This window comes from Hylobates moloch, unplaced genomic scaffold, assembly GCF_009828535.3.
Source record: "Hylobates moloch isolate HMO894 unplaced genomic scaffold, HMol_V3 SCAFFOLD_3, whole genome shotgun sequence".
Lineage (NCBI taxonomy): Eukaryota > Metazoa > Chordata > Mammalia > Primates > Hylobatidae > Hylobates > Hylobates moloch.
In genome coordinates, this window is record NW_026652278.1 from 131,724,638 (window position 1) to 131,745,187 (window position 20,550).

The window sequence follows — 20,550 nt, forward strand, 5'->3', positions numbered from 1 at the left end:
GACAGTCTGGAAGGATTACACCATTGAAGATGTCATCGTTGTTATAAAAAAAAAGTTGTGAAGGTCATCAAGATTGAAATAATAAATTCCTGCTGGAGAAAACTATCCAGATATTGTGCATGACTTCACAGGATTTACCACAGAGCCAATCAAAGAAATCATGAAAGATATTATGGATATGGCCAAAAAAAAAAAAAAAAGTGAAAAGTGAAGGGTTTCAAGATCTGGATCTTGGAGAAATGTAAGAGCTAACAGATACCACACCAGAGGAATTAACAGAAGAAGACGTGGTGGAGATTGGTGCTTCCAAACCAGTGCCACATGATGAGAAAGAAGACATAGAAGAGGCAGTGCCAGAAAACGAATTGACATTAGACAATCTGGCAGAAGGGTTCCAATTATTCAAGACTGCTTTTGACTTCTTGGACAAAAAGAATGACATGGATCCTTCTATGATACAGGCACTGAAACTTCTTTGATACAGGCACTGAAACCAAAGCAGTGGAAGAAAGGTGTACCATATAGAAACATTCTAAGAGAAATGAAAAGAAGCAAAAAGTCAAACAGAAATTACAATGTATTTTCATAAAGTTTCACTGAGTGTCCTGACTCTCCTTCCTCCCTTTCCCTCCTCCATCTCTTCTGCCTCTGTTGCCCCTGGGACAGGAAGACCAACCCCTTCTCTTCCTCTTTCTTCTCAGCCTGTTCAATGTGAAGATGAAGAAGATGAAGACTTTCATGATGACCCACTTCCATGTAATGAAAAGTAAATATATTTTCTCTTCCTTATTACTTTCTTAATAACATTTTCTTTTCTCTAGCTTACTTTATTGTAAGAATACAACATATATACAAAATATGTGTTAATTGACTGTTTATGTTATTGGTAATGCTTCCAGCCAACGTAGGTTATTAGCAATTATACTTTGGGGGAGTCAAAAGTTATACATAGATTTTCCATTGCACAGGGTATTGGCGCCTCCTAAGCCCCATATTATTCAAGGGTCAACTGTAGGGTAACATTCCAGATCCTGACAAAAGCTGACAGAGGAAATCAAATAAGTTGATTATTTTTATCATAAATGGTTACCAGGGAAACGGAAAACTGTAAAGATCATGTTTGTATAATGCAATTTTAAAAATCCATGAGCAGCCTAGCATTTTAGAGCCTTGCTTTCAACTTGAGTGCCTCCTTTTCTTTCTTTCTTTTTTTTTTTTTCCAAATAGAACTTTTATTACTTTTCTAATCGCCTCTTTCTTGCCAAATGCTTTTGGAGCAGGTGCTTTCTGGGCTGGAGCTTTTTGACCCTTCTGAGTATTGGAGGAGGAGCTGCCTTCTGGCCTGTGGCTTTCTGGGCAGGAAGCTTCTGAGCTGGAGACTTCTTGCCCACAGCGGTCATTTTTTGCTAGAACTTTAGCAGCAGCTGCAGCAGCAGTAGCACCCTTCGCAGAAGGTGCTTTTTTGGGAGAAGCTTTCGGAGAGCTGCCTTTTGAAGCTTCTTAACTTCATTCTTGATTATTCTGCTCCTCATTGCCTTCATAACTTTAAAATGATCAAAATCTGTCATCTTGGCTTTCCTTTCTCTGGCTTCAATCTTCTTGGCCCATCGTGTGGCTGCCCATTTTGTATTGATGTTTGCCTTCTGCCAGGCTTGTCAGACATACTTCTGGTGGGCACTGTGTGGAAACTTGAGGTTGAAATCAGTGAGCTGCATTCACTTGAAAGGCATGGTCTGTCTCCTCACTTGAGTGCAAGGTCCATTAACCAAAGCCCTGTTTTGATCAATAACATCTACAGTTGCAACCAGTTTTCTGGCACGAGGTCCAGAGGAGATGTAGCCCACACGGGCAACCTCCACGAAGCGCCTGAACACCATGTTGGTGGCGTTTGGCAAGAAGAAGGTCAGGTGCGTATTAGTTATCGACCAGGCGTGGTGGCTCACGCATGTAATCCCAGCACTTTGGGAGGCCCAGGTGGGTGGATTGCTTGAGGTAAGGAGTTTGAGACCAGCCTGACCAACATAGTGAAACCTCATCTCTACTAAAAATACAAAAATTAGCCGGGTGTCGTGGCAGACACCTGTAATTCCAGTTGCTCGGGCGGCTGAGGAGGAGAATCACTTGAACCTGGGAGGTGCAGGTTGCAGTGAGCCAAGATCGCACCACTGCACTCCAGCCTGGGCGACAGAGCAAGAACCTGCACACCAGCCTGGGTGACAGAGTAAGACCATTTCTCATAAATAAATAAAAATACTAGTTATTACTGTAACCCTGACTTCTATGCTCTTCAGAGAATTACTTTATGCTTGTTAAAAACAGAATCTCCCTTATGGTCCCAGACACATATGATTAATCTTGATTTTAAAGCCAGATTATTTTTTTTGAGACGGACTCTTGCTATGTTGCCCAGGCTGGATGGAGTGCAGTGGCGTGATCTCGGCTAACTGCAGCCTCCACCTCCCAGGTTCAAGCAGTTCTCCTGCCTCAGCCTCCCGAGTAGCTGGGACTACAGGTGTGTGCTGCCATGCCTGGCTAATTTTTGTATTTTTAGTAGAGATGGGGTTTCACCATGTTGGCCAGAATGGTCTTGGTCTCCTGACCTTGTGATCCACCTGCCTCAGCCTCCCAAAGTGCTGGGATTACAGACGTGAGCCACCGCACCCAGTCTAAAGCCAGATTATTTTTATAAAATTTTAGTGAGCATATACCCAGCTGACATGATTGAAAATGTAGATTCATGTTTAGAGAATCACAGAATCACAAAATCACAAAAGCTGGAATGAGGTGGCTCAATGACGACTTACTCGGGAAATATGCTTTGAGAACCTGTGGCAGGCAGGGTGCCAAAAGCTGGATGGTCAGACACAATCTTACCAGCAAAGATTGACTTTTAAATATGGGGAACGACTCACTTATCTCACTGGTAGTGTTGTTTGATAAAGTTCTTAACGTTATTTTATACCATGTTAAGAAGCTAAATGAACTCTCTTCCAAGCCCTCACTTGAGGAAACAGGGGTGGACAGGAAAGTGACTAACTCCCTGCAGTCTTATGGTTAATTTCAAATATTTGAATGCTGCACAATATCTAGCTCATGATATAGTCACAAAACTAAACTTTTAAATCAGTAAAGAATGGAATGAATTGAATCTAGGCTGAGCCAGAACAAGAACCCAGGTTTCTTCTTCTTCAAACCAATGCTTGTCACGTTGTTGGTAGATCAGTTTTCTGAACCAGTCATATACCAACATCATAAATTTTGCCACATTAAATTAACCACTTAATTAAAATCAGTTTTGAACCTAGCTTTATTCTAAGCAACATGTTAACATCTGTGAATTGAGAATTAGTTGTATTATTCATATTTATTATAATAAAATAAACATGTAACTATTTTTAAAAATTCATCTTGTACAACAAGAGGTATAAATACCAATTCTGGGGGAAATGCTAATTTGAAAATATTATCTAGAGAAAAATAAGGACTGTAAACCAAAAAGTATCTGAGACAGGTCTCAATCAATTTAGAAGTTGATTTTGCCAAGGTTAAGGACATACCTGGAAGAAAAGAACACAGAATCACAGAAACAGTCTGTGATCTGTTCCTTTATCCAAGGATGACTTTGAGAGCTTCAGTATTTAAAGGGGAAAAGTGGGCTGGAGAGGGAAGAGCGAGGGTATAGTAATCTACATGTTGCAGGAGAAAAGGCGCAGGTAGGGGAATGGTGAATGATGTATTCATCTTGCGCGCAGCAAATTGGCACTTTACGTGAAATAGGATGAACATAGAGTAGCTACCTATGGAGATATTTAACCTTTTATCTGTAGCTATCTGCTTAGGAACAGAAGGAAAGGCAGCTTCTTGCATGACTCAGCTTTCGGCTTATTTTTTTCCTTCTGGCAGAGTGAATTGGAGTCTCGAGTTTTTATTCTCCTTTCACAGCACCGAAACTGCACAGAATCATTCATAATTATTTCCATTTTTATGATAAAGTCAAAGCTTGATTCCATAAAGACCTTGAAATACTTTGGAATTCTTGCTTGAGAAACTCTAAAAGTACATTGGTAATTTCTTACATTTCCCCTACCTATTGAACAAATAAATGAAAATGACTGATCAAATTTATTTACTCTTGGTTATTATCAGAAATTAGAATCTTGAGAAAAGTATACATGAACACCTTAATTTACCAAATAGCTATATGGTATACTGTTGAGTATAGTATACTAGTCTGTAGTATACAATTACGTCTAGTTTTGAAATCAAGTTTTAACAAATAGGTTATATTCTTTACTCACCAAATTCAGAACAGCATTCATTCTCCAATGAATTCAATAACCTTTCAAGTGAAAAAAACGAGTAAAAAGGAAAATGTGAGTTCTTATTTAGGAATGAGATGAAACATGTTTTGCAAGTTAATGAGCTTAAAGCATCAGACAACACACCTGGTTATACTTGAAAGTTATCAAAAATGCTTCCATTTAGCATATTTCACCTTAAAATATCCACAGTATGTTTAGAACCCTCTAATTAAGACAAAATAGCAGCTTGTATGTGCACAATGAGAGTGTGCCAGATTGGAACATCAAAAAGATCTTGGAAGTTCTCTATTTCATTATTTATCATTTCTTCCCCCACATAATACATTGCCTTGTACAATTTTCAATTAGGACTTCCCCCATTCTCTATGAAAAAAAATTTAATTTTGTGCCTTTATTTAGATGAACTATATTATAAATATTCACATAGTCCAGATTGCATGAATGTTCACCTTATAATCAAATATTTCTATGCAATCTCAGTGGTTTCTATTTGTACTTATAGCCATTCCTTATTCAGAAGGGGGATTTTTTTTTTTTTTTTTTTTTTTTTTTTTGAGACAGAGTTTCGCTCTTGTTGCCCAGGCTGGAGTGCAATGGCACCATCTCGGCTCACTGCAACCTCCACCTCCTGGGTTCAAGCAGTTCTCCTGCTTCAACCTCCCAAGTCTGAAAGCTGAAAATAAGCTGAAAGCTGAGTCTTGCAAGAGCTGCCTTTCTTTCTGTTCCTAAGCAGATAGCTACAGATTAAAGGTTAAATATGTCCATAGGTAACTACTCTATGTTCACCCTATCTTATGTAAAGTGCTGATTTGCTGAGCACAAGATGAATACATAATTCACTGTTCCCCTACCTGTGCCTTTTCTCCTGTGATCCCTCCCAAGGGATTACAGGCATGTGCCACCACACCCAGATAATTTTGTATTTTTAGTAGAGATTGAGTTTCACCATGTTGGTCAGGCTGGTCTTGAACTCCTGACCTCAGGAGATCTGCCCACCTCGGCCTCCCAAAGTTCTGGGATTAAAGGCGTGAGCCACCACGCCCGGCCCAGAAGAGGGAAATTTTTTATGGCCAAGTAATTTTTAAAACCATGTTTACTGAAAAATATAATACAAATATAGAACCTCTATAAAATAAATATGTAGTTTAATAAAATAAATATGTAGTTTAATGAATGTTTATTTCATGATCAGTTTGTCAAAATTTCAACTCTCCTTTTTATACTCACTTAGATGTACTATTCTTTTAGGCATCTTTTGGTCATTTCAAGGTGGGTTTTTTTCTCCCTAATCATTTAGGGTACATCTTAATGATCAGCAACACTGTTTTATCAAATTTGAACATCTTGTGAAAGATATATTACTCTCTAATCTTATAGTTATCTTTTTGTATGTTATCTTTTTTAGAGTTTCTAAAGACTTATTTTAAAGTTTAAATTTTCTAGCAAACATAATTTGGTTCTGGAATTTGAAAAAGGTAAACCCTCTAAAATAACTATATCCTATCTTATGGCAATCATTTTCTTGCATTTTAAAAATAACTTTATTATCCAAAGGTGCATCCAAAATAAACCATAGGTTTTTCTGTCTATTTTTAAAACATGTATATGTGAACCCAAAACTATCTGAGACAGGTCTCAATCAATTTAGAAAGTTTATTTCACCAAGGTTAAGGATGTGCCCATAACACAGCCTTAGGAGGTCCTGACAATATGTTCCCAAGGTGACTGGGATACAGCTTGCTTCTACACTTTTGAAGGAGACATAATATGTCAATCAATGCACGTTAGATGTACATTGGTTCGATCTGGAAAGGAAGGACAATGTGAAATGGGGACTGCCAGCTTATAAGTAGATTTAAAAATTTTCTGATTGGCTATTGGTTGAAAGAGTTGTTATTATCTAAAGACCCGGAATCAATAGAAAGGAATGTATTGGCTAAAATGATAAGGGATTATGAAGACCAAACTTTTTTTTTTTTTGGAGAAAGTGTAATACAGATTTGATTTTATTTTCTTTTTATTTTTATTATTATATTTTAAGTTCTAGGGTACATGTGCACAACGTGCAGGTTTGTTACATATGTATATATGTGCCATGTTGGTGTGCTGCACCCTTTAACTCGTCATTTAACATTAGTTATATCTCCTAATGCTATCCCTCCCCCATCCCCCGACCCACGACAGGGTCTGGTGTGTGATGTTCCCCATCCTGTGTCCATGTGTTCTCAGTGTTCAATTTCCACCTGTGAGTGAGAACATGTGGTGTTTGGTTTTCTGTCCTTGTGATAGTTTGCTCAGAATGATGGTTTCCAGCTTCATCCATTTCCCTACAAAGGACATGAACTCATCCTTTTTTAGGGCTGCATAGTATTGCATGGTGTATATGTGCCACTTTTTTTTTTTTTTTTTTTTGAGACGGAGTCTCGCTGTTGCCCAGGCTGGAGTACAGTGGCACGATCTCTGCTCACTGCAGGCTCCGCCCCCCGGGTTCACACCATTCTCCTGCCTCAGCCTCCCGAGCAGCTGGGACTACAGGCGCCCGCCACCTCGCCTGGCTAATTTTTTGTATTTTTAGTAGAGACGGGGTTTCACTGTGTTAGCTAGGATGGTCTCGATCTCCTGACCTCGTGATCCACCTGCCTCGGCCTCCCAAAGTGCTGGGATTATAGGCGTGAGCCACCATGTCCAGCCTATGTGCCACATTTTCTTAATCTAGTCTATCATTGATGGGCATTTGGGTTGGTTCCAAGTCTTTTTTTGTGAATAGTGCCACAATAAACATATGTGTGCATGTGTCTTTATAGCAGCATGATTTATAATCCTTTGGGTATATACCCAGTAATGGGATGGCTGGGTCAAATGGTATTTCTAGTTCTAGGTCCTTGAGGAATCGCCACATTGTCTTCCACAATGGTCAAACTAGTTTACAGTCCCACCAATGGCGTAAAAGTGTTCCCATTTCTCCACATCCTCTCCAGCACCTGTTGTTTCCTGACTTTTTAATGATCACCATTCTAACTGGTGTGAGATGGTATTTCATTATGGTTTTGATTTGCATTTCTCTGACGGCCAGTGATGATGAGCATTTTTTCATGTGTCTTTTGGCTGCATAAATATCTTCTTTTGAGAAGTGTCTGTTCATATCCTTCGCCCACATTTTGATGGGGTTGTTTGATTTTTTCTTGTAAATTTGTTGAAGTTCTTTGTAGATTCTGGATATCAGCCCTTTGTCAGATGGGTAGATTGTAAAAATTTTCTCCCATTCTGTAGGTTGCCTGTTCACTCTGATGGTAGTTTCTTTTGCTGTGCAGAAGCTCTTTAGTTTAATTAGATCCCATTTGTCAATTTTGGCTTTTGTTGCCATTGCTTTTGGTGTTTTAGTCATGAAGTCCTTGCCCATGCCTATGTCCTGAGTGGTAGTTTTCTTCTAGGGTTTTTATGGTTTTAGGTCTAACATTTAAGTCTTTAATCCATCTTGAATTAATTTTTGTATAAGGTGTAAGGAAGGGATCCAGTTTTGGCTTTCTACACATGGCTAGCCAGTTTTCCCTGCACCATTTATTAAATAGGGAATCCTTTCCCCATTTCTTGTTTTTGTCAGGTTTGTCAAAGATCAGATGGTTGTAGATGTGTGGTATTATTTCCAAGGGCTCTATTGTGTTCCATTGGTCTATATCTCTGTTTTGGTACCAGTACCAAGCTGTTTTGGTTACTGTAGCCTTGTAGTATAGTTTGAAGTCAGGTAGCGTGATGCCTCCAGCTTTGTTCTTTTGGCTTAGGATTGTCTTGGCAATGCGGGCTCTTTTTTGGTTCCATATGAATTTTAAAGTAGTTTTTTCCCAATTCTGTGAAGAATGTCATTGGTAGCTTGATGGGGATGGCATTGAATCTATAAATTACCTTGGGCAGCATTGCCATTTTCATGATATTGATTCTTCCTATCCATGAGCATGGAATGTTCTTCCATTTGTTTGTGTCCTCTTTTATTTCGTTGAGCAGTGGTTTGTAGTTCTCCTTGTAGAGGTCCTTCTCATCCCTCGTAAGTTGGATTCCTAGGTATTTTATTCGCTTTGAAGCAATTGTGAATGGTAGTTCACTCATGATTTGGCTCTCTGTCTGTTATTGGTGTATAGGAATGCTTGTGATTTTTGCACATTGATTTTGTATCCTGAGACTTTGCTGAAGTTGCTTATCAGCTTAAGGAGATTTTGGGCTGAGACGATGGGGTTTTCTAAATATACAATCACGTCATCTGCAAACAGGGACAATTTGATTTCCTCTTTTGCTAATTGAATACCCTTTATTTCTTTCTCTTACCTGATTGCCCTGGCCAGTACTTCCAACACTATGTTGAATAGGAGTGGTGAGAGAGAGCATCTCTGTCTTGTGCCAGTTTTCAAAGGGAATGCTTTCAGTTTTTGCCCATTCAGTATGATATCGGCTGTGGGTTTGTCATAAATAGCTCTTGTTATTTTGAGATACGTCCCATCAATACCTAATTTATTGAGAGTTTTTAGCATGAAGGGCTGTTGAATTTTGTCAAAGGCCTTTTCTGCATTTATTGAGATAATCATGTCGTTTTTGTCTTTGGTTCTATTTATATGCTGGATTACGTTTATTGATTTGCGTATGTTGAACCAGCCTTGCATCCCAGGGATGAAGCCCACTTGATCATGGTGGATAAGCTTTTTGATGTGCTGCTGGATTCGGTTTGCCAGTATTTTATTGAGGATTTTCACATCGACGTTCATCAGGGATATTAGTCTAAAATTCTCTTTTTTTGTTGTGTCTCTGCCAGGCTTTCGTATCAGGATGATGTTGTCCTCATAAAATGAATTAGGGAGGATTCCCTCTTTTTCTATTGATTAGAAGAGTTTCAGAAGGAGTGGTACCAGCTCCTCTTTGTACCTCTGTTAGAATTCGGTTGTGAATCCATCTGGTCATGGACTTTTTTTGGTTGGTAGGCTGTTAATTATTGCCTCAATTTCAGAGCCTGTTGTTCTATTCAGGGATTCAACTTCTTCCTGGTTTAGTCTTGGGAGGGTGTATGTGTCCAGGAATTTATCCATTTCTTCTAGATTTTCTAGTTCATTTGTGTAGAGGTGTTTATAGTATTCTCTGATGGTAGTTTGTATTTCTGTGGAATCGGTGGTGATATCCCCTTTATTATTTTTTTATTGTGTCTATTTGATTCTTCTCTGTTTTCTTCTTTATTAGTCTTGCTAGCAGTCTATCAATTTTGTTGATCTTTTCAAAAAACCAGCTCCTGGATTCATTGATTTTTTGAAGGGTTTTTTGTGTCTCTATCTCCTTCAGTTCTGCTCTGATCTTTGTTATTTTTTGCCTTCTGCTAGCTTTTGAATGTGTTTGCTTCTGCTTCTCTAGTTCTTTTAATTGTGATGTTAGGGTGTCAATTTTAGATCTTTCCCGCTTTCTCTTGTGGGCATTTAGTGCTATAAATTTCCCTCTACACACTGCTTTAAATGTGTCCCAAAGATTCTGGTATGTTGTGTCTTTGTTCTCGTTGGTTTCAAAGAACATCTTTATTTCTGCCTTCATTTTGTTACGTACCCAGTAGTCGTTCAGGAGCAAGTTGTTCAGTTTCCATGTAGTTGAGCAGTTTTGAGTGAGTTTCTTAATCCTGAGTTCTAGTTTGATTGCACTGTGGTCTGAGAGACAGTTTGTTATAATTTCTGTTCTTTTACATTTGCTGAGGAGTGCTTTACTTCCAATTATGTGGCCAATTTTTTGAATAAGTGCGATGTGGTGCTGAAAAGAATGTATATTCTGTTGATTTGGGGCGGAGAGTTCTGTAGATGTCTGTTAGGTCTGCTTGGTGCAGAGCTGAGTTCAATTCCTGGATATCCTTGTTAGCTTTCTGTCTCCTTGATGTGTCTAATGTCGACAGTGGGGTGTTAAAGTCTCCCATTATTATTGTGTGGGAGTCGAAGTCTCTTTGTAGGTCTCTAAGGACTTGCTTTATGAATCTGGGTGCTCCTGCATTGGGTGCATATATATTTAGGATAGTTAGCTCTTCTTGTTGAATTGATCCTTTTACCATTATGTAATGGTCTTCTTTGTCTCTTTTGATCTTTGTTGGTTTAAAGTCTGTTTTACCAGAGACTAGGATTGCAACCCCAGCTTTTTGTTTTGTTTTGTTTTCCATTTGCTTGTTAGAGCTTCCTCCATCCCTTTATTTTGAGTGTATGTGTGTCTCTGCACATGAGATGGGTCTCCTGAATACAGCACACTGATGGGTCTAGACTTTTTATCCAGTTTGCCAGTCTATGTCTTTCAATTGGAGCATTTAGCCCATTTACATTTAAAGTTAATATTGTTATGTGTGAATTTGATCCTGTCATTATGATGTTAGCTGGTTATTTTGCTCGTTAGTTGATGCAGTTTCTTCCTAGCATTGATGGTCTTTACAATTTGGCACGTTTTTGCAGTGGCTGGTACCAGTTGTTCCTTTCCATGTTTAGTGCTTCCTTCGGGAGCCGTGTAAGGCAGGCCTGATGGTGACAAAATCTCTCAGCATTTGTTTGTCTGTACAGGATTTTATTTCTCCTTCACTTGTGAAGCTTAGTTTGGCTGGATATGAAATTCTGGGTTGAAAATTCTTTTCCTTAAGAATGTTGAATATTGGCCCCCACTCTCTTCCGGCTTGTAGAGTTTCTGCCAACAGATCCGCTGTTAGTCTGATGGGCTTCACTTTGTGGATAACCTGATCTTTCTCTCTGGCTGCCCTTAACATTTTTTCCTTCATTTCAACTTTGGCGAATCTGACAATTATGTGTCTTGGGGTTGCTCTCCTTGAGGGGTATCTTTGTGGGGTTCTCTGTATTTTCTGAATCTGAATGCTGGCCTGCCTCACTAGGTTGGGGAAGTTCTCCTGGATAATACCCTGAAGAGTGTTTTCCAACTTGATTCCATTCTCCCCGTCACTTTCAGGTACACCAATCAGAGGTAGATTTGGTCTTTTCACATAGTCCCATATTTCTTGGAGGCTTTGTTCATTTCTTTTTACTCTTTTTTCTCTAAACTTCTCTTCTCACTTCATTTCATTCATTTGATCTTCAATCACTGATACCCTTTCTTCCACTTGATCAAATCAGCTACTGAAGCTTGTGAATGCATCACGTAGTTCTTGTGCCATGGTTTTGAGCTCCATCAGGTCATTTAAGGACTTCTCTACACTGTTTATTCTAGTTAGCCATTTGTCTAATCTTTTTTGAAGGTTTTTAGCTTCTTTGCGATGGGTTTGAACATTCTTCTTTAGTTTGGAGAAGCTTGTTATTACTGATTGTCTGAAGCCTTCTTCTCTCAACTAGTCAAAGTCATTCTGCGTCCAGCTTTGTTCCATTGCTGGCGAGGAGCTGCGTTCCTTTGGAGGAGAAGAGGTGTTCTGATTTTTAGAATTTTCAGCTTTTCTGCTCTGGTTTCTCCCCATCTTTCTGGTTTTATCTACCTTTGGTCTTTGATGACGGTGACGTATATATGGGGTTTTGTTGTGGTTGTCCTTTCTGTTTCTTAGTTTTCCTTCTAATAGTCAGGACCCTCAGCTGCAGGTCTGTTGGAGTTTGCTGGAGGTCCACTCCCGACCCTGTTTGCCTGGGTATCACCAGTGGAGGCTGCAGAACAGCAAATATTGCAGAACGGCAGATGTTGCTGCCTGATCCTTCCTCTGGAAGCTTCATTTCAGAGGGGCACCTGGCTGTATGAGGTGTGAGTTGGCCCCTACTGGGAGGTGTCTCCCAGGTAGGCTACTTGGGGGTCAGGGACCCACTTGAGGAGGCAGTCTGTCCATTCTCAGATCTCAAACTCCATTCTGGGAGAACCACTACTCTCTTCAAAGCTGTCAGACAGGGACATTTCAGTCTGCAGAAGTTTCTACTGCCTTTTGTCCAGCTATGCCCTGCCCCCAGAGGTAGAGTCCACAGAGGCAGGCAGGCCTCCTTTAGCTGCTGTGGCCTCCACTGAGTTTGAGCTTCCAGGCTGCTTTGTTTACCTACTCAAGCCTCAGCAATGGTGGATGCCCCTCCCCCAGGCTCGCTTCTGCCTAGCAGTTCGATCTCAGACTGCTGTGCTAGCAGTAAGCGAGGCTCTGTGGGCGTGGGACCCTCTGAGCCAGGCGCAGGATATAAACTTCTGGTGTGCTATTTGCTAAGGCTGTTGGAAAAGCGCAGATTTAGGGTAGGAGTGACCCGATTTCCCAGGTACTGTCTGTCACGGCTTCCCTTTGCTAGGAAAGGGAATTCCCCAACCCCTTGCACTTCCTGGGTGAGGCGATGCCCCACCCTGCTCCATGGGCTGCACCCACTGTCTGACAAGCCCCAGTGAGATGAACCTGGTACCTCAGTTGGAAATGTAGAAATCACCCATCTTGTGCATTGCTCACACTGGGAGCTGCAGACTGGAGCTATTCCTATTTGGCCATCTTGGAACCTCCCTCCGAAGACCAAAGTTTTATTATGCAGATGAAGTCTCCAGGTAGTAGGCTTCAGAGAGAATAGATTGTAAATGCTTTTTCTTTTTTTTTTTTTTTGCTCTGTCACCCAAGCTGGTCTTGGCTCACTGGAAGCTCCACCTCCAGGGTTCATGCCATTCTCGTGCCTCAGCCTCCAGAGTAGCTGGGACTACAGGCACCAGCCACCACGCCCAGATAATTTTTTGTATTTTTAGTAGAGACACGGTTTCACCATGTTAGCCGGGATGGTCTCGATCTCCTGACATCGTGATCTGCCTGCCTTGGCCTCCCACAGTGCTGAGATTACAGGCTTGAGCCACCGCACCTGGCTGATTGCAAATGTTTCTTATCAGGCTTCAGTTCTCTGTTGATGTTAATGCTGGTCGGCTTTTCCTGAATTCTAAAAGGGAGGAGGGTATAATGAGGCATGTCTGAACCCCTTCACATCATGGCCTTAACTAGTTTTTGAGGTTAACTTTGGAATGCCCTTGGCTGAGAGGAGGAGTCCATTCAGATATTTGGGGGGGCCTTATAATTTTATTTTTGGTTTACATATTTTAAATGTCTTTAATCTACAAGTTTTCTTTCCACTCCTTTTCCCCCAGTGCAATTTATTTTATTTTTCATTTTTAAAAAAATTTGTGTGGGTACATAGTAGGTATAGTATATGTTTATAGGGAAGTGCAATTTATTTGGTAAAGAAAAGGGCTTTGTTTGTTTTGTTTTTAAAATCTGTGTCCTGTAGTGTTTTTCATAGCTGGATTTTTTTTTTTTTTTTTTTTTTTTTTTTTTTTTTAGATGGAGTCTCGCTCTGTCACTAGGCTGGAGTGCAGTGGCATGATTTTGGCTCACTACACCCTCCACCTCCTGGGTTCAAGTGATTCTCCTGCATCAGCCTCCCAAGTAGCTGGGATTACAGGTGCCCACCACAACACCCAGCTAATTTTTGTAATTTTAGAAGAGATGGGTTTTTGCCATGTTGGCCAGGCTGGTCACCTGACGTGAGGTGATCCACCTGCCTTGGCCTCTCAAAGTGTTGAGATTACAAGCATGAGCCACTGCACCCAGCCTCACAGCTGGATTTTCATAATTTTATGCAGGTAGTAGATTTGACATATTTCTCAGTTCGCTGTATTTCCTGTTAAATTGATAATTTATGGGCTTGATCAAATCAGGCTTCAATTTTTTTTTAATCAGGCTTTCACAGGTGATGGTATATTCATTTTCCATTAGAAAGTAAATGACATCTGTCTCTCTTTGTGATGTTAGTAACATTGATGCTCAGTGTCTAGTTAACTATTTCTCAGTAATCTTTTTAACTATACCCCTCCCCCAGGACCTTTTAATACATTTTCTTAATGAAACTCTTCCTCTGTGAGATTGTCTTTTGCCATACTTGGAAAACATTTATTTCTTCAAACATTTTTCAGTACAGTACTATTTTTCCTTTCCTTCTGGGACTCTGATGACTCATATGTTAGATCTTTTTTGGCCCGCAGGTTCCTGAGGTTTTGTTCATTTTTTGGTTCAATAATTTTTCTCTCTGTTGTTCAGACTGGATAATTTCTACTGAAATTATCAAATTCACTAACTCCTCTTTCATCTCCATCCTGCCACTGATTCTTTGTAGTGAGTTTTAAATTTCATTAAAATTTAAAAATGTAATTAAATAATTTTATTATTTTCAGTTCTAAAAATTTCCATTTGGTTTTTATTTATATCTTATATTTATGTTATTCATACTTCCAATTATCATTTCTATCTTGGGATTTTTCATGATTACTTAGACAGGTATTTTTGTAATAGCTGCTTAAAATCATTTTCAGAAAATTTCAACATTTGTGTCATCTCACTGTTGGTATTTGTGGTTACTCTCATGGGAATTGAGATTTGCATGGTTTTTCATAAGCAGAATAATTGTGAATTAGATCCTGAATATTTTGACTATTATGTTATAAGCCCCTGGGTCCTGTTTAAATCCTATGGAGAATGTCAATATTTTTAATTTAGTAGAAACATGAGTTGGTTAGTTTGAGGCTCCAAGTTCCAACCCACCTTCTTTGGGTGGTGGTTCTAAAGTAATTTCAATTTGGAGTCTTTACAGTTATTTATATTTTTATTTAATTCTAGCAATCCTAATAACAGTTCAGTAAAGCAGGTATTATGATACTCATTTTACAAATAAAAAGATAGGTTTGAATTCAGACTATATCACTAGCTTTATGATATTGGACAAGACAGCCTTTGATCCTTTATTTCTGACCTGTAAAATGGAACTGATAATACATAGCTGACTGGATGGTTTGAGGACTAAGTAAAACAACACATGTAGCATACCTAGGACATTGTAGACTCTAAAAAAATCATGGCTAGTTGTTGATGGTTAATACCGAGTGTCAACTTGATTAGATTGAAGAATGCAAAGTATTGATCCTGGGTGTGTCTGTGAGGGTGTTGCCAAAGGAGATTAACATTTGAGTCAGTGGACTGGGAAATGCAGATCCACTCTTAATTTTGGTGGGCACCATCAAATCAGCTGCCAGTGTGGCCAGGATATAAAGCAGGCAGAAAAACGTGAAAAGGCTAGATTGGCTTAGCCTCCAAGGCTATATCTTTCTCCCATGTCAGATGCTTCCTGTCCTAGAACATTGGACTCCAAGTTCTTCAGCTTTGGGACTTGGACTGGCTGCCTTTTGCCTCAGCTTGCAGACAGCCTATTGTGGGACTTGTGATCGTGTGAGTTAAAACTACTTAATAAATTCCCCTTTACATATGTATATATAAAATATATTATATATATGACTAATAGGATATATATATCCTACATATATATCCTAATATATATTATTATATTATATATAATAATATATTATAATTATATATTGTAATCATATATATATTATTAGGACATATATATATCCTATTAGTTCTGTCTCTCTAGAGAACCCTAATACACTAGTCTTCTCATTTTTTTAAAAAATCAATTTTATTGAGGAAAAATTACTATCAAATGCACACATTTTAAGTTACAGAAGATGACTTTTGACATTCACATACACTGTGTAACCACCACACCAATCAGTCAAGTTATTATAGGACATTTCCATTACCCCAAACAGTCCCATCATGTTCCTTTGAGTAAGCCCTCCTCTCAGCTTCCACTCCAGGCAATCACTGATCTGATTTCTGTCACAATTGATAAGTTTTATCTGCTCTAGAACTTTACATTAAGAAAACAATAAAGTCTGTACTTTTTGTATCTGGCTATTTTCATTCCACATATTTTAGATTCATCTATTACCAACAGTTTGTTCTTATGTATATCTCAGAAATTTATTCCTTTCTAATTGCTGGCTAGTATTTCAGTATTTTTGGAATGTTTTTCCATTATTGACTGAAATAGCTCTTAGATATTCTGAATTCAAGTCATTTGTTAATATATTGTGACTATTGTCTTTTTCAAGCCTGTGAATTATCTTTTCATTTTCATTATGATGTCTTATAGAGAGCAGAAAACCTCAACTTTTATGAAGTTCAATTATTTAAAATTTTTTATATTGTTTTTTGTGACCCATCTCAAAAAATTTTGCCAACACCAAGGGGATGAAGGTTTTCTTCTCTGTCTTCTTCCAGAAGATTTATAATTTTGGCTTTTATGTTTTGGACTGTGGTCCATTTTGAATTAACATTTCTATGTATGCTGTGAGGTAGAGCTTGAGATTCATTTTTCCTGCATATTGATATCAACTTGTTCCAGCAACATTTGTTGAAAATAATAATCTATCCATTCCCATGGAATTACTTTGGTACCACTGTGAAAACATAAATTATCAAATTTATTGCCATAAGATTTTTCATAATATTCCTTCAGTATCTATAGTCTGCGCCTGCTTTCATTCTTGATATTGGTAATTTGTGGTGTCTTCTCTCTTTTTTTTTTTCCTGGATAAGTCTGCCTACAGTTGTAAAATGTATTATTCCTTTAAAAGAGCCGCCTTTTTGTTTTACTATTTTTTCTATTGCTTTATGATTTTTCAATAGGATTGATTTTTTTGCTCTATATTATTTCCTCCCATGTGCTTACTTTGAGTTTAATTTATTCTTCTTTTCCTAATATCTTAAAATGAATGCTTACATTCTGGATTTGAAACCTTCCTTGTTTTTCCACATAAGCATTTAACGGTTAAAAAAAAAAAAAAAAAAATCCCTCTAAGCGCTACTTTAGCTGCATCCCACAACTTTTGATATGTTTACATTTTAGTTTAAAATTACTTTCTAATTTTTTTGTGTGTGACTTCCCCTGTGACCCATGGTTTGTTTGGAAGTACATAGTTTGATTTCCAACTATTTGGAGATTTACAAATATCTTTCTGCTACTGATTTCTAGTTTAATTCCTTTGTGGGTAGAGACAATAATTTTTATTTCAATTATTTTAAATTTGCTGAGATTTGTTTGATGATACACAGTGGAATCTATTTTGATGAATGTTCCAAGTGCATTGGAAAAGAAAGTGTGCTCTTCAGTTATTGGGTGCAATGTTTTACGAATGTCCATTAGGTCAAGTTGCCTGATAGGATTGTTCAGGTCTTCTGTATCAATAGTTCAGAAATTTGCCAGCCTTTTTTCAAAATCACCTTCATAGCTTTCAAAAATACTAATGCCTGTATCTCACTCCTGAAGATTGTAATTTATTCTGAGGTGTGGTCTGTTCACCAGAATAATTAAAAGATTCCCAGGTGATTCTAATATACCCAAAAGTTTGGGAGCTGAGTTCTGCATACTTAAATTATCTCTATACTTGTATTACAAATTGCAGAGTAGGGAGTAATGAACTGTTTGAATTCAATTAATTTTTTATTCATTGCTATTTTGTAGCACTGTGGTTAGGATTTTGCGTCTTTTTGATGAATATGCCCCTTTATCTAATTGTTTAAATGTTATTTTACCTAATTATTAGTGAAGATAAACATTTTTAAAAAACCTTTCTGGCCGTTCAGTTTTCCTCTTCCGTAAGTGGCCTACTTTTGTTATTTGCATATATTTATCTTGAGTTGTCTTTTTCTTACTGATTTGTCTGAATTGATTTGTCTGAATGCTTTTTTTTTTTTTTGAGACGAAGTCTCGCCTTGTCACCCAGGCTGGAGTGCAGTGGCGCGATCTCGGCTCACTGCAAGCTCTGTCTCCTAGGTTCACGCCACTCTCCTGCCTCAGCCTCCCGAGTAGCTGGGACTACAGGTGCCCGCCACCACGCCCGGCTGATTTTTTGTATTTTTAGTAGAGATGGGGTTTCACCGTATTAGTCAGGATGGTCTCCATCTCCTGACCTCCTGATCCACCCGCCTCGGCCTCTCAAAGTGCTGGGATTACAGGCGTAAGTGACCGCGCCTGGCCTGAATTCTTTATATTTTCAGAGTTTTACCATATTCTGCCAACCCGTGGCTTGTTTTTAACTTGATTAGAGATGGCTTCTCTTCTGTTTGTAAAACTTCCAAATTTTAAAATAATCAATATTTTACATCTTTCCTTAACGTATCATGCTGTTTCTTCCCTATGGTGATATCATAAAGACATATGCTTTTCTTCTAAAAGTTTAGAGTTTTGTTTCTCACATTTTGGGTCATTATTTCATCTGGAATTTAGTTTTATTTCTCTTGTGGTATCGGGATTAAATTTCTTATTTTTATATAAATAGCCAATTTAACTAGAACCACCATAATTTGTGTTTTCTATATCCCACAAACAGTTACTGTACTAACTTACACTCCCAACAGTAATGAATAATAGTTTTTTTCCCCGCGACCTTAGAAACAGTTATTCCTCACCAGATATCTTTATTGTATACCAACTTCCAGGTACCCTTTTTTTTTCTAATTTTCTTTTTGTCTATTCCTTTGTCAATACTACTTTTTAAAAAGTTGCTTTAAAATAGAATTACCATATGATTCAGCACAAATTAATACACACTTCTGGGTGTATATCCAAAAGAACTGAAAAGAGGGTCTCAAAGAGACATTTGCACACCCATGTCCATAGCAGTATTATTCACAATAGCCAAAAGGAGGAAGCAACCTAAGTGTCCACTGATAGATGAATAAACAAAATGTGGTATAATACACATAGTAAACGATATATAGAACTATTTAGCCTTAAAAAGGAAGTTCTGCAATACGCTATAACATGGATGAACGCTGAGGCATTATGCTAAATGAAATAAGCTGGTCACAAAAGGGCAAATTCTGTATCATTCCACTTACGTGAGGTACCTAGAGTAGTCAAACTGATAAACAGAAAGTAAGATGATTACTGCCAGGGGATGAGGGGAGTAGGAAATGGAGAGCTGCTGTTTAATAGGTATAGAGTTTTAGTTTGGCAAGACGAAAAGAGAGATTCGTTCTGGAGATTGGTTGAACAACAATGTGGAATGTATCTGATACTATTGAAGTTAAAAATGGTTAAGATGGTAAATTTTATTCTATGTATATTTCACTACAATTAAAAATATTTTAAAATACTGCTCTAGCAAAAACAAAAAGTTGCTTTTAATAGTTTCTCTTGATCTTTGGTGTCCTGCAATTGCACCATTGCATAGAATTCTTTATATTAATCCTGCTCAAGAATAAGTACTTCTTGAATCTGAAAATTCAAATATTCCACAATCTTGGAAAATTCTTAGTTATTACTCTTTGAATACTGCCTGCATCCATTCTCTCTAGTCTCTTTTTTTTTTTTTTTTGGCACTCCTATTAGATTTATGTTGGATATTTTTCATTTATTTAGCTCCTACATTGTATTCTAGTAAATTTCCTCAAACTGAATATTGTAGTCTCAGCCAAATGCACAGTTCTCAAAATACTGAATGGAAGATCTTTTTATATAGCTCTTAAAATGATTAAGGCGATGTGTCAGCAAACTGTGCCAGAAGTAAAAAGTCAAGAAACAGGGAGACATAAGGCATGCCTCTACAGCTCAGGAGGCTGTGCCAAAGCCAAAATAATAATGTATTGCTGTGGATGTCTACCTTGTACTCAACGAATATTAAAGCAGGATGCCGCTTTGTGTCAAGTGCTAGATTACGATGAGCGGTGTCACGAAGAACACTCTACACTTGATACCGTATGTGTGACCTTGAGCAAGAAATGTATTCACGCTCAGGCTTCAGTTCCTTTCTGTGGATTGCTGTGAGGCTCCACCAGGGTAAGGTGAGCACAAGTGCTATGCCTCAGTACCACTAGGGTATTTTCTCAACTCTAAAATATTAAATGGCCACGCACTACAGATTTAATAATAGTTTGGGAGGAGGGGCGTGAGGAGAGGGACATTCCACTAGCTCAACTATAAGCTTTCCGATTTCGGAAATAAGAAAAATATGAAAAAGTCTGCTTTTAGAATTGAGGAACCACGGTGTCGCGTTGACTTTCTCTGCTCGGTTCGCAAACGCTCTTTTCTTGAACTTGAATGACTTCTCTGTCGCTCATATCAACCTCTTTCCTGAATGACTTCTCTGTCGCTCATACTAACCTCTTTCCTGATTTTCCACACTGGGATTCTCACTCCAATCTTCAGGTTTCCTAAAAAACCTGATGAGCCGCTTCAGCAGGGCCGCATAGCTTCGCTTCGCTTCTTTACTGTAATTGGCTGTCGCTCTTCCAGGTCCCGCCCACAGCAACCTCAATCCTGATTGGATGTCAGTGTCCTTTTGTTACGGCAAAGGTGGATTCCGGTGCTTTGAGATTGGACGACTAGGGGGCGGCGGGCAGCTA

At 38.5% G+C, this 20,550-nt stretch overlaps 1 pseudogene; it reads right to left on the bottom strand.

Moving 5' to 3' along the window:
* Window positions 1–217: 217 nt before the first annotated feature.
* On the bottom strand, window positions 218–1,877 carry LOC116481175 (large ribosomal subunit protein eL14-like; annotated as a pseudogene).
* Between the last annotated feature and the right edge of the window lie 18,673 nt (window positions 1,878–20,550).